The 15,093-nt window shown below is 43.3% G+C and overlaps 1 long non-coding RNA gene across 1 annotated transcript in view; it reads left to right on the top strand.

Moving 5' to 3' along the window:
• Window positions 1-14,502, top strand: part of LOC112062344 (uncharacterized) — a 16,629-nt gene extending 2,127 nt beyond the window's left edge. The window contains exon 3 of the long non-coding RNA XR_002890676.2: window positions 13,660-14,502. This is a non-coding gene — a long non-coding RNA (uncharacterized lncRNA). The remainder of the gene's footprint in view (window positions 1-13,659) is intronic.
• Window positions 14,503-15,093: the final 591 nt, after the last annotated feature.

Here is a 15,093-nt window from a genome sequence, read left to right as displayed (position 1 = left end):
GGCCATGGCTCACGGGCCCAGCCGCTCCGCGGCATGTGGGATCTTCCCGGACCGGGGCACGAACCCTTGTCCCCTGCATCGGCAGGCGGACTCTCAACCACTGCGCCACCAGGGAAGCCCAAGTTGTTGTTTTTTACTAATACAGAAAGTAATGGAAGAATATTCCTGTGCATGCCTCCTGTATACATGGGTGAGACTTTCTCACGTGTGTATACTAGCAAGTCATGGAATAGGCACACTTTAGATGTACTCAAATATTGCTAAATTGCTTTCCAAAGATTTTGGACCAGGCTACTCTTCCCACCAGCAATACATGAGAATCCATTTAGCATAGCTTAGTGTCATCATCCTAATTTTTGCACTTCTTTTTCCAATCTGATGGGTTTGAATTGATATCTGGTTGATATACTAATGTTTATTTCCCTGACTTCCAAAGAAGTGGAGCCTCTTTCCATGTGTATGTTGACCCTTCTGGTTTTCTCTTTTGTGAATTGTCAGTGCACGTCCTCTGTCTCTTTTCCTGTTGGGTTGTTTGCCTTTTTTTTTCAATAGACTTACTCCTACAAGGCTTTACATAATCTTTGTATTTTATATTATTTATTATATATATTCTATATAATATTAAAGATAGTATATAAAGAACATAATGTATATCATATATAATACATAAAATTATTATACATTCTTTTTTTTTTTTTTTTTTTTGCGGTACGCGGGCCTCTCCCATTGCGGAGCACAGGCTCCGGACACGCAGGCTCTGCGGCCATGGCTCACGGGCCTAGCTGCTCCGCGGCATGTGGAATCTTCCCGGACTGGGGCATGAACCTGTATCCCCTGCATCGGCAGGCGGACTCTCAACCACTGCGCCACCAGGGAAGCCCATATTATACGTTCTTTATATGTTTGGTTGCTTATATGCACTGCAAAGGTCTTTCAGTAATTTTTTTAAAATAAATTTATGTATTTATTTTTGGCCGCATTGGGTTTTCATTGCTGCGTGCAGGCTTTCTCTAGTTGCGGCGAGTGGGGGCTACTCTTCCTTGTGGTGCGCGGGCTCCTTCTCATTGAGGTGGCTTCTCTTGTTGAGGAGCACCGGCTCTAGGCGCGCACGCGGGCTCAGTAGTTGTGGCTCGCGGGCTCTAGAGTGCAGGCTCAGTAGTTGTGGCGCATGGGCTTAGTTGCTCTGCGGCATGTGGGATCTTCCCAGACCAGGGCTCGAACCCGTGTCCCCTGCATTGCAGGCGGATTCTTAACCACTGTGCCACCAGGGAAGCCCTTTCGGTAATTTTTTAACAGCTTTATTGAAAGATAATTCACATGTCATACAACTCACCCTTTTAAAGTGTAAAATTAAATGGTTTTTTAGTAGTCAATTATAGAATATTTCATGAATATTTAGAATATTTTCATGACCTCGTAAAGAAGCCCCCTGCCCTTTAGCTAGCTCTCCTTTCCCCCCATCCCTCCAGCCCTAAGCAACAACTAATTTGCTTTCTATCTCTATAAATATGCTAATTCTGGGCATTTCATGTAAATGCAATATTTAATATGTGGTCTTTTGTGACTGACTTCTTTCAGTTAGCATAGTTGTTTGTTTTGGTGGTTTTTTTTGTTTTTTTTTGCCACACCGCAGGCTTGTGGGATCCTAGTTCCCCAAACTGGGATCAAACCCAGGCCCCTTGGAGTGGAAGCATGGAGTCCTAACTACTGGACTGCCAGGGAATTCCCAGCATAATATTTTCAAGGTTTATCCATGTAGTATGTATCAAGATTTCATTCCTTTTTATGGCCAAATAATATTCCAGTGTAGGGATGTACCACATTTAGTTTACTGATTCATCAGTTGAAATAATGTTTACTGAAAAATGTGACCAAAATTAAAAATTGCTCTGATTTCTGCCCACCTGATCTGATTGCTTAGCCCTGTCTTCCTCCCACACATGATAAGAAAAGTTGTTTTGACCAAAATGATACAAAGGTTTATCCCTGGCTTTGAATTGTACTTTATTGATAAGAAACTTTAATCCAATCCCCGTAATTAAAGAGGTAGCTCTAGAGGCCCTTGACATCCTAAGTGTAGCCCTGGATCAAGCATCCCCATCCCCTGAGCTCGTTAGAAACGCAGCCTCTCAGCCTTCCCCAGACCTGTTGGGATTAAACTCAGGTTTAAGCAGATCCCCAGGTGAGATGTATGCCCATTAAAGTTAGAAAAGCTCTGCTCTATACTACTGTTTCTTACCCTGCGTCCATATTGAAACCATCTGGAAGGCTCTGCGAACAACGATTTTCAGAGATTCGGATTCACTGGTCTTGAGCAAGTCCCAGATTCCCTGGGTGACTCCTCTGACCTGCTGGCCTGAGAAGCTCTGATAGAGATGTCTTTTAGGAGCAATCTCAACTTTTTCCTGTAAACCACTTTAATGTAGGAATATTTATTCTACATGTCTTAAGGGTTTGCAGTTCTGTTTAGCAAAACTGACTGGATGGCTCTCAGGAAGGGACCTCTATGTCCCTTTTCTAAGGAATTGGAGTGTGATGGCCAGTTTCACCTTCCGCTCTCTGACCTCCCATCTTAGTGGGCGTTCAAAGCTCTGCTGACGAAGATGGTCTATGTTTCTCAAAAAACACAGCTGAAGCCCCTGCGCAGGGCATGCTGCCAGGATGTGCTGGTTTTTCTTGGTCCATTTTCAGCATCCAGTGTCCAAACTTGCTCTGCGAGGAAGGGCTACTGCTTGAAGCAGTGTTTACCCCAAACTGACTTCTTTCCTGCTCCTGTCAACAGATTAAATACAATAGGAACAAACATCTTGGGTAGACACCAGGATTTGTCTCTTTTTAAATAAACCCAATCCTGATCTTATCTTTGCTAAGGAAGCTCTGGCAGCAACGAGCTGTCAAATCTTTTTCCCTGCCTTCTCATCTCTCCGAGGATTTCCTTCCATGTGCTGGCTTCCTCTGTGCCCTGATTATGTGCCCTGTCGTGTTGTTATGATCTCATGGCTACGATGACCAGCTCACGGTTCCAGGTGGGCAGTACAACTCCACTTTGCATGTTGGTAGAAAGTTTCACCCCTTTACCAGGTGTTGTCTACATCTCCTTGTCACAGTCCTGCCCTACATCTGTCTCAGTGTCACAGCCATGCCCCAGCACTGAGGCTGAGGCCACTTTTCCGAGTTAAAGGAAACAGGAGGGGCGGGCAGGAAGGTACGTCTGTTCTGTGCATCCTGCCATTATCTAACTCACAGATACATGTGCGAGGTCCTCTTTTTTTTTTTTTTTTTTTTTTTTTTTTTTGCGCGGTACGCGGGCCTCTCTGTTGTGGCCTCTCCTGTTGCGGAGCACAGGCTCCGGACGCGCAGCCCCAGCAGCCACGGCTCACGGGCCCAGCCGCTCCGCGGCACGTGGGATCTTCCCGGACCGGGGCACGAACCCGTGTCCCCTGCATCGGCAGGCGGACTCTCAACCACTGCGCCACCAGGGAAGCCCGTCCTCTTTTTTTTTTTAATTGAAGTATAGTTGATTTACAATGTTGTGTTAATTTCTGCTGTACAGTAAAGTGGTTCAGTTATACATGTATATACATTCTTTTTTTTAATATTCTTTTCCATTATGGTTTCTCCCAGGATATTGAATATAGTTCCCTGTCCTATACAGTAGGACCTTGTTGTTTATCCATCTATATGTAAAAGCTTACATCTGCTAACCCCAACACGCCACTCCATCCCTCCCGCAACCCCCTCCCCCTTGGCAACCACCAGTCTGTTCTCTATGTCCGTGAGTCTGTATCTGTTTCATAGATAAGTTCATTTGTGTCCTATTTTGGATTCCACATAAAAGTGATATCATACGATATTTGTCTTTCTCTTCTTGACTTACTTCATTTAGTATTTATGATCATGCCTATGTCCATCCACGTTGCTGCAAATGGCATTATTTCACTCTTTCTTATGGCTGAGTAGTATTCCATTGTATATATGCACCACATCTTGTGTGAGGTCCTCTTGAACTTTCTGTTACATTATTTGCAGCCACCTCAGAGCTTGGGCCAATTTGACTTATTGGAAGGAGTGACTACACGAGAATCAAAGACCCTGAGGTTCCTGAAATGCACACCCAGCAGGGCACTCACTGGTGTTGGATGGCTTCTTGGGTTCTCTCCAGGGGTAGCTGAATTGCTAAGCTGCTAACTTGACCTGCTTCTCTCATACTGTGCCAAGGAACCCTGCTTTATCTTCCAGGCACCGAGTGCTAAATCTCCTGTGCTGGTGACACTTTCCTAATTCCAGCTCTGGGACATTCCCTGTTACTTAAAGCAGGTTCCTTGGAGGGTTTTCATCCAGTCAAGCATTCTCAAACCTGGGCAATTCAAGGTGTGAGTCTCAGTTTGAGATAGGACAGACCTCATCTGACCCAGCATTTCAAAGCTCTTTACACAGAACCAGTTCTGTATCCAACAGAAGCCAGGATCGCTTGCTCAGCAGCTGGTACCTGGGCCGGCTGTGGGCAATTACTCCTGTTTTTGATCTCTGCAAGAGACGTTTGCTAATTTGCTGGTATGCTGCCTCTCTGATCACATGGCATGTCTGCGCCTGTGCCTGTGCATCCTTTGTAAATAACAGCTTGTTCTTTTCTTTCAGCCAGTGCTTGCTTACTCCCCTACCCTGCCCTTTTAATTTGTTTAAACTGGTTTCACTGTTGCAAATTAGGGCTCTAATAAATAATTCAGTAGCCTGAGCCCAAGTCCCCGCCTCCCGGAGGTGGGAGCCCCTGCACAACATTTTTTGGTGATTTCCAGGGAAGGGTGTAGAGCCGTTTGCCATAAGATTTATTTTGTCTCCAGAACAGCCCACCACAACTTCTGAGATGTCTCTGATGTCCTGCTGTTCTGACAAGGATTCGATGTGAACATCGTTTCCTTTCACTCGTAACTGCAGGAGAGTCTGTGTTCTTGTTGGTTCAGAGAGCTGTCTTTGTTGGTTTCTGTTAGAGAACCTTCTGAAACAATAGCCCGGAGTGTGTGTGGGGGTGGGGTGGGGGGGGAGAGAGGACATGAAACAATGCTCTAGGAATTGATTTCATTTGATCGTTCTGCCTAAGTTTCTAGGTTTGTCTGTCTGTCCCTCTCAGTCCCCCACGCTATCCCAGCTCTCTTTCTTCCCCACTCTTTTTTGCTCATTCCCAACCGCCACAACCAGTCCCACCCACCTTAACTGACCTTAATACACAACATTATATATAATTCCACCTTAAATGAACTTCATAAGTTCTAGTGTGCTCTGTTATTAAATGACAGCAGTCATATCAATTATTTTTTCCTTAAAGAAAAGGAAAGGGTGGTGATTTAAATGCTTTCTTTTTCTTATGAGTTTTGAAAATGCCATATATATGGTTTTATTATCAAATTTTCCATCAACCTGTATGATCCCACTTTTTTCATTTTACATTAAATCAAGAGTATTTCCCCAGAGTATTACATATTCTTAGAAAGTGTATTTGACTGTTTGTAAGTTGATGACATTTTAGTGTTTGTTTCTTTTGAATTTTAGGATATACCTAAATAACCACTGTTGAATTGCAGGTACTAGAATTATAGGATTTAAAGTGTGTATTTTAAAAGTTAGCAGCCACGTAGGTGGGCCCAACTTACTGCCCACCCAGCTGGCATTAAGCAGTATCTTGGCAAAGTACATCTTTGCCCACTGAATAGGTGAAAATGGTACCTTGACATTTTAATATTTTATTTTAATGTGCATTTCATTGATTCCCAGTGAATTGAAGACTCAGATGATAGCAGTAAGAAAAGGAAAGAAGTTTCCTTGCAAGAAATATGAGACAGCCAGAAGGATCTGCTATTCAAATAAAAAAACACAGCAGGTCATTGAAGCCAAACACTGCAGAGTTACCAAGGTGACTGAATTTACAGTTGGTATGTTCAGGACTGAAAACCAGCAATCTCCTTACAGGGTTATCATTTCTATGAGGTTGTGGCCAGACTTCCGACAGCAGCATTGCAAAAGTCAGGGATAAAGTCGTTTGCCTTCAGTTGTCAGCACCTTACAGGCAATGCTCAGGAGTCCATTTATTCGAGGGGCTAGAACTTGACAGACTTGAAAGTGTATTTTCCCCTAAACCTGGGACTTCATGGAAGCAAGATGTCAGTTTTGCTTCCACAAGACTTTTTATGTGTAGAAAGGATCGTGTATTTCTTCTTCTGTAACTATATATTTGTGTCTTTTGCCCTGTTTAATTTTATTGGGGTTTAGCTTTTGTTTACTAGACTACTTGGATTTTACTTGCTGCATATTAAAAATCCATTGCTGTATATTGCAAAAAAAGTTTTCCTGCGTCATTTGACTTTTGATGTGGTTTGTGGTTTTGTTTTTTTATTATTTTTTTTTAATTAATTAATTAATTATATTTTTGGCTGCATTGGGTCTTTGTTGCTGAGCGTGGGCTTTCTCTAGTTGCGTCCAGCGAGGGCTACCCTTTGTTGTGGTGCATAGGCCTCTCATTGCAGTGGCTTCTCTTGTTGCAGAGTACGGGCTCTAGCTGCGCGGGCTTCAGTAGTTGTGGCACGCAGGCTCAGTAGTTGTGGCTTGTGGGCTCTAGAGCGCACAGGCTCAATAGTTGTGGCGCTCGGGTTTAGTTGCTCGGCGGCATGTGGGATCTTCCCGGACCAGGGCTCGAACCCGTGTCCCCTGCATTGGCAGGCGGATTCTTAACCACTGCTCCACCAGGGAAGTCCTGGTTTGTGGTATTTTTTAATCATAGCTAACACATATTTTTATGTATTCAAATCCACTGACTGTTTCCTTTATTATTTCTGTTTTGGTACCATGCTCAGAAAGTACCCAGCTGTTTCTCAGCTCTCTCTCTCTCTCCTTTTTTTTTTGTTTTTTGTTTTGGCTGGTTCACGCAGCTTGTGGGATCTCAGTTCCCCAACCAGGGATCGTACCCATGCCCCCTGCAGTAGAAGCGTGGAGTCCTAACAACTGGACTGCCAGGGAAGTCCCTCTTTTTTTTTTAACCGAAGTACAGTTGACTTACAATGTTGCATTAGTCCCAGCTCTTTCAATGTTGCTTACAGGCAGTCCACAAAATGGGAGAAAATATTTGCAAATCATTAATATAATAAGGGGTCAAGGGATTTTCCTGGTTGTCCAGTGGTGAGGACTCCATGCTTTCACTGCAGTGGCCCGTGTTTCCTGGTTGGGGAACCAAGATCCCGCAAGCTGCGCAGTGCGGCCAAATAATAATAAGTTAATATACAGAATTTACAAAAAACTCTTACAACTCAACAATGAAAAACCAAACAACCGGGTGAAAAAGCGGGCAAAGGACTTGAGTAGACACTTCTCCAAAGAAGATAAGCACATGAAAAGCACATGAATAGATGCTCAACATCACTAATTATTAAAGAAATGCAAATCAAAATCACAATGAGATACCACTTTCCATCCATTAGGATGGATGTCTATAATAATAATAATAATAATAATAATAACAAGAGTTAGTGAGAGGGCTTCCCTCATGGCACAGTGGTTGAGAATCCGCCTGCCAATGCAGGGGACACGGGTTCGATCCCTGGTCTGGGAAAATCCCACATGCCGTGGAGCAGCTAAGCCCTGTGTGCCACAACTACCGAGCCTGCGCCCTAGAGCCGGTGAGCCACAACTACTGAGCCTGCGTGCTGCAACTACTGAAGCCCGTGTGCATAGAGCCTGTGCGCCTAGAGCCCTTGCTCCGCAACAAGAGAACCCACCACAGTGAGAAGCCTGCGCACTGCAACAGAGAGTAGCCCCTGCTCGCCACAACTGGAGAAAGCCCGTGTGCAGCAACGAAGACCCAACAGCGCCAGGAAGAAAAAAAAGAGTTAGTGAGAACGTGTAGAAGTTGGAACCCTTGTGCTCCGCTGGTGGGAATGAAAAATGGTGTGATTTCTATGTAAAATAATACAGGGGTTCCTCAAAAAACTAAAATTAGAATTACCATATGATCCTGCAATTCCACTTCAGGGAATTGAAAGCCGATATGTGTACACCCATGTTCATAGCAACATTATGCACAATAGCCAAAAGGTGGAAGCAACCCAAGTGTCCATCAATGGATGAATGGATAAACAAAATTCAGTATATACATGCCATGGAATACTATTCAACCTTAAAAAGGAGGGAAATTCTGCCATTTGCAACAACATGGGTGAACCCTGAAGACATTACGCTAAGTGAAAGAAGCCAGACCCCAAAGGACAAATACTGTATAATTCCACTTACATGAGGTACCTAGAGTGGTCCAATACAGAGACGGAAAGTAGAGTGGTGGTCACCAGGGGCTGAGAGGAGAAGGAAATGGGAAGCTGTTGTTTAATGGATGTAGGGGTTCAGGTTTGCAAGATGAAAAACTTTAGAGATGCGTGGTGGTCATGGTTTCACAATGATGTGAATGTACTTAATGCCACTTAAAAATGGTTAAAACGGTTTTATGTATATTTTACAACTTTAAACAATATATTGCTTATATTTTCTTTTAATACTTTATAATTGTGCTGTGGTTTTTTTAGGAACAATTCTGATTGTGAAAAGTGTCAGCAATTCCTATGCACAGTGCAAGTTTCACCCGTCGGTGGTGGGAGGTTGGTGGTTGGGGGCCTGATGAAAACTAAACCAAAGGTGGGGCTTCCCTGGTGGTCCAGTGGTTAAGACTCCGCGCTTCCACTGCCGGGGGCGTGTGTTTTATCCCTCGTCAGGGAACTAAGATCCCACACACTGCAAGGCCAAAAACAAAACACAAAAAACAAACTAAACCAAAGGTGAGTTAGGAATGGGGACAAACCCTGGGAGAGAGTTGGTGTGCCCATCAGGCTCTTTGATGACAAGGAATACAGATTTTCTTAGACTACCTGTTTCTATTTTGTTGTGTAACAAACTACTCCAAACTTTGTAGATTGAGAACAACCTTTTTATTACATCCCATAAATTGTGTGGGTCAGGAATGTGGGCAGGGCTCAGGCTGAGCAATTCTTCTCATGATGTTGATTGAGGTCGCTCAGTGGTACTAGCTAGTGGATGGGTTTGTCCGGAGAATCCAATATGGCGCCTTGGTGGGGATGCCTGGAGGGCTGGGCTCAGCTGGGACTGTCAGTTGGAGAGCCTACACGACCTATTCAGATGGCGGTCTCAGGGGAGTCAGATTTCCTACCTGGTGGCTCAGGGCTCCCTGAGAGAAGGTCCCCAGAGAACCAGATGGAAGCTGCATGGCTTTTCTGACTCAGCCTTGGAAGTCACATAGAGTTACTTCTGCTGCATTCTGTTGGCTACAACATAAGGTCAACCCCTAGATTCAAGGAGAGAGAAATTACCTGCCGCCTTCCGATGGGGAAGTGGTGAGGTCACACTGAGGGGAGCATGCGGGCTGGAGATATTGTTGTAGCCATCTTTAGAAAATGCAATATCTCCTCCTGCTAAGAGAAAGAGGATTTATTATAAAACTCCACAGAATTAGGCAAACCCTGGAATGGAAGCAGAGCGGGACCAGCAGTCACTAGTCTGTGGCCTCCTGCGAAATCTGTGCTTGGGTCCCTGTCTGCTTAGTTTTTCTTGATCTTCCTCAATTTCCTTTGACCTCTGCTCTCAACCCACCCCCCTGCACAACCTCTCACCTGTGACCTACTATGGCCTCTCCTGCCTTTCTCAAGCTTCCCCCAAAATGTCTTAGTTCAAATTCCTGAGAGAGACTCTGATCGGCTCCTCTGATATTTCGCAGCAGCCCTTAGCCCAGTCATGGGAGGGGCTGGGAAAGAGAAGCAGGGCAGGTGTCAGATCCCACTGTCTCTGGTTCCTGGCTGCACATTGGAATTACCTGGCAGATTTTTTAAAAATCCTCTTGGCCTGGGTCCCACATCCAGATGTTCTGATCTCTTTGGTTTGGGGTTAGAGACTGAAAAGGGGTATTTTGTAAATGCATGGTACCCATGCTTCTCCCACACTCAGGGAAGGCTATGGATACCCTGGGAATGACCAAGAGGTCTGGACAGCAAGCTTGCCCGGGACATATCATTTACCAGACAGGGAAAGAAAAACAGGCTTTTCTTGTTCTGGGCTTTGATGGTGTGTTGTTGCTTGTTTGTTTTTTTTCACAAATAAAATCTCAAAGAATTTGTAAGCTAGAAGGGACCTTAGAGACAACCTAATAAAACACTTTCATTTACAGATACGGAATAGGGCAACCACTTCTTCCGGGTTTGCGTGGAGCTGTCCCAGCTTTAGCACTGAGAGACCCACCGTGGAAATCCCTCAGTCCCAGACAAACCAAGAAGGCTGGCCACACTATATGGAAACTCATTAGCAATCCCTCCCCGCTCTCCCCTTCTCCCAGCTGCTGGCAACCACTTGTATCTACTCTCCATCTCTATGGATTTGCCTGTTCTGGACATTTCATATAAATGGAACGCTACACTATGTGGTCTTTTGTATCTGGTTTATTTCATTTAGCATAATTGTTTTTAAGGTTCATTCATGTTGTAGCAGGTATCAGTACTTCATTTCTTTTTATGGCTGGATAATATTCCATTGTATGGATATACCACATTCATCAGTTGATGGACATTTGGGTTGTTTCCACTTTTTAAAAAAAATACTTATTTATTTATTTATTATTTAGGCTGCTCCAGGCCTTAGCTGCGGCACGCGGACTTCTTAGTTGCAGCCTGCGGGCTCCTGGTTGTGGCATGCGGGCTCTTAGTTTCTGCATGCATGAGACATCTAGCTCCCCAACCAGGGATTGAACCTGGGCCCCCTGCATTAGGAACGTGGAGTCTTACCCACTGTACCACCAGGGAAGTCCCTGTTTCTACTTTTTGGCTATTATGAATAATGCTGCTATGAACATTCATGTATGGTTTTTGTGTGGACATATGTTTTTAATTTTCTTGCATATACACCTCAGAGTGGAATTGCTGGGTCATATGGTAACTTTATGTTTAACATTTTGAGAAACTGCCATACTATTTTTTACAGTAGCTGTACCATTTTAAGTGCCCACCAATAGTGCGCAAAGGTTCCAAATCTTCCACACCCTTGCCAACACCTGTTATTTTCTGCTTTTTTGATTATAGCCATCCTAGTGGGTGTGAAGTGGTATCTCATTGTGGTTTTGATTTGTATTTCCCTGATGACTAATGATGTTGAGCATCTTTTCATGTGCTTATTGCCCATTTGTATATCTTCCTAGAGAAACTGATATTCACATCCTTTGCTCATCTTTAAATTGGATTGTCTTTTTATTATTGAGTTGTAAGAGTTCCTTATATATTCTAGATACAAGTCTCTTGTCAAATACATGATTTGCAAATATTTTCTCCCATTCCGTGGGTTTTCTTTTCATTTTCTTGACTGTGTCCTTAAAGCACAAAGGTTTTTAATTTTGATGAAGTCCTATTTACATTTTCTTTGGTCGCTTTTGCATGTCCTAAGAAACTATGGCCTAATCCAAGGTCTTGAAGATTTTTTTTTACAGTATTGAGCAGAGTACTTTTATTTTATTATATTTTTAAATTTAATTTTTATTTTATATTGGAGTATAGTTGATTAACAATGTTGTGTTAGTTTCAGGTGTATAGCTAAGTGATTCAGTTATACATATACATTTATCCATTCTTTTTCAGATTCTTTTCCCATATAGGTTATTACAGAATATTGAATAGAGTTCCCTGTGCTGTACAGTAGGTCCTTGTTGATTATCTCTTTTATATATAGTAGTGTGTATATGTGTGAAGATTTAAACCTATGTGTTCATTTAAGAGTTTTATAGTTTTAGCTCTTATATTTGGTTTCTGATCCATTTTGAGTTAACTTTTATATATGGCATGAGGTAGGGGCCAACTTCATTCTTTTGCATGTGGCTATCCAGTTATCCCAGCACCACTTATGAAAGAGACTTCTTGCCCCATTGAATGGTGTTGGCACCCTTGTCAAAAATGAGTTGAGCATAGATGTATGGGTTTCTTTCTGGACTCTCAATTCTATTCCATTGGTCTATATGTCTATTCTTACACCAGTACCACCCTGACTTGAAGACTGTAGCTTTATATTAAGTTTTGAAATAGGGAAGTGTGAGTCCTCCAGCTTAGTTCCTCCTTTTCAAGATTGTTTTGGTTTTTCTGGGTCCCTTGAATTTCCATATGATTTTAAAGATAAGCTTGTCAATTTCTTCAAAAAAGCCAGCTGGGATTTTTTTTTTTTTTTTTTTTTTTGTGGTATGCGGGCCTCCCTCTGCTGTGGCCTCCCCCGCTGCGGAGCACAGGCTCCGGACGCACAGGTTCAGCGGCCACGGCCCACGGGCCACGGGCCCAGCCGCTCCGCGGCACGTGGGATCCCCCCAGACCGGGGCGCGAACCCAGCTCCCCTGCATCGGCAGGCGGACGCGCAACCACTGCGCCACCAGGGAAGCCCCCAGCTGGGATTTTGATAGAGACTGCATTGAATCTGTAGATCAGTTTGGGGAGTATGCCATTTTAACAATATATCCTCCAGTCCATAGTCATGGGATATCTTTCCATCTACTTAGGTCTTCATTAATTTCTTTTAGTGTTTTATAGTTTGAGTGTACTAGTCTTATGCTTTTCATATTAAATTATTCCTAAGTATTTTACGCTTTTTGATACTATTATAAATTGAATTTTTCTTAATCTAATTTTCATATTGTTCATTGCTAGTGTGTATAAATATAATTGATTTTTGTACAGGTATACGTTAGAGATATTGTGGGTTCAGTTCCAGACACCATAGTAAAGCGAATATTGCAGTATTGAGTCACATGCATTTTTTGGTTTCCCAGGGCATATAAGAGTTACATTTACACTATACTGTATTAAATGTGCAATAGCATTATGTCTTTAAAAATGTACATACCTTAATTTAAAAATACTTTATTGCTAAAAAATGCTAACCATCTTCGAGCCTTTAGTGAGTCGTAATCTTTTTGTAGGTAGAGGGTTTGAAATATTGCAAGAATTACCAAAATGTGACAGAGAGACATGAAGTAAGCAAATGCTGTTGGAAGAATGGCGCCACTAGACTAATTTGATGCAGGGTTGCCACGAACCTTCAGTTTATAAAAAACTCAGTATCTGCAAAGTGTAGTAAAGTGCAATAAAACAAGGTCTGTATACTGACTTTGTATCCTGCAACCTTGGTGAACTTGTTTATTAGTTCTAATAATTTTTACTGGGTCCTTTATGATTATCTATATATAAGATCATGTCATCTGCAAATAGATGACACACAGTTTATGTCTTCCTGTCCAATCTGGATGACTTTTATTTCACTTTCTTGCCTATTAGACTTGTCAAATTGTTGAATGTTGAATAGAAATGGTGAGGGCAGACATTCTTATTTTGTTCCTGGTCTTAGGAAGAAAACATTCTGTCTTCTGCCATTGAGTATGATGTTAGTTTAGTTGATGTGAGCTTAGTTTAGTTGAGTTTAGGTTTGTTTTGTTTTGTTTTTTCAAGTTTAGGAGGTTCTCTTCTAGTCCTAGTTTGTTGAGTGTTTTTATCATGAAAAAGTGTTGAATTTGTCAAATGCATTTTCTGTGTCTGTTGAGATGATCATGTGACTTTTTTCCCTTTTTAAAAATTTATTTATTTATTTATTTTGCAGTACGCAGGCCTCTCACTGCTGTGGCCCCTCCCGTTGCGGAGCACAGGCTCCGGACGCGCAGGCTCAGTGGCCATGGCTCACGGGCTCAGCCGCTCCGCGGCATGTGGGATCTTCCTGGACCGGGGCACGAACCCGTGTCCCCTGCATCGGCAGGCGGACCCTCAACCACTGCGCCACCAGGGAAGCCCTACATTCTTTTTCATATTCTTTCCATTATGATTTATCACAGGATATTGAATATAGTTCCCTCTGCTATACAGTAGGAGTGGCTTTTTCCCCTTGATTCTATTTTTGTGGTATATTACATTGATGGATTTTCAATTGTTGCCAACCTTGCATTCCTAGGATAAAGCCAGCCTTCTCCACTCCCAGCCTGGGGACCTGTTACCATAAACCATCCCAGCCGGCCACTCAGCCCCTCCACCACTGAGGGGGCATCCAGATAAACAGGGCTCCTTGTCTGCACAGTGCCAACCTGTTCACCACTACATCTATCAGGTCCTCTGGCTCCTAAATAAACTAATGCTTAAGGGCTCAGCCAAGGAAACCACTGCTCTGCTTTTCCCAACAGTCAGAAGTAAGATTCTCAAACAAAAGAGGAAAAAAAAAAAATAACAGGAGAGACGTTTGTTTCTTTGTGGTCATTCAGCTTCCCTGTTGGGTGGGCCAAGGGATCCTTGGACCTAATTTTCTGGCCGCATCCTATGGGATCTGCGGGCTAACTTGTTCCTGGAGAAAGTGTGTTTTTTCTTCCAACTATAGCCTCTCACCTGTTTGACAGGCCTCATAAAATAAGGTAATCCTCTCAGGGCTGGAATAAAATATGTGGACGTTTTGGGCAGGCTAATACTTTGGCATTCCCTCAAACTGATATATTTAAATATTTGCTTAGGGACTTCCCCGGTGGCTCAGTGGTTGAGAATCCGCCTGCCAATGCAGGGGACACAGGTTCATTCCCTGGCCCAGGAAGATACCAGAGCAACTAAACCCATGTGCCACAACTACTGAGCCTGTGCTCTTGAGCCCCCGAGCCACAACTACTGAAGCCCGAACGCTCTAGGGCCTGCATGATGCAACTACTGAAGCCCACGCACCTAGAGCCCACGCTCCACAACAAGAGAAGCCACCGCAATGAGAAGCCCACGCACCACAAGGAAGAGTAGGCCCCACTCGCCACAATTAGAGAAAGCCCGTGCGCAGCAACGAAGACACAACGCAGCCAAAAAAAAAAAAAAATTGCTTAATGGGAGTAGGAAGAACCGAGCTTCTACTCATGCACAGGTGTGAACACTTCACAGCGTATACCTCTGCTGGCTGGAGCAGTCAGTGCACTTAACACACAGGGCAAAGGAAAAAAAAAAAGATTTCCCTGTGTCTGCAGTGCATCTCTCTCCAGTTTACTTTTAGGATTTTGCAGAATTAAGTTACTCATTC

This window comes from Physeter macrocephalus, chromosome 18, assembly GCF_002837175.3.
Source record: "Physeter macrocephalus isolate SW-GA chromosome 18, ASM283717v5, whole genome shotgun sequence".
Taxonomy (NCBI): domain Eukaryota; kingdom Metazoa; phylum Chordata; class Mammalia; order Artiodactyla; family Physeteridae; genus Physeter; species Physeter macrocephalus.
This window is presented reverse-complemented; position numbering and strand designations above follow the sequence as displayed.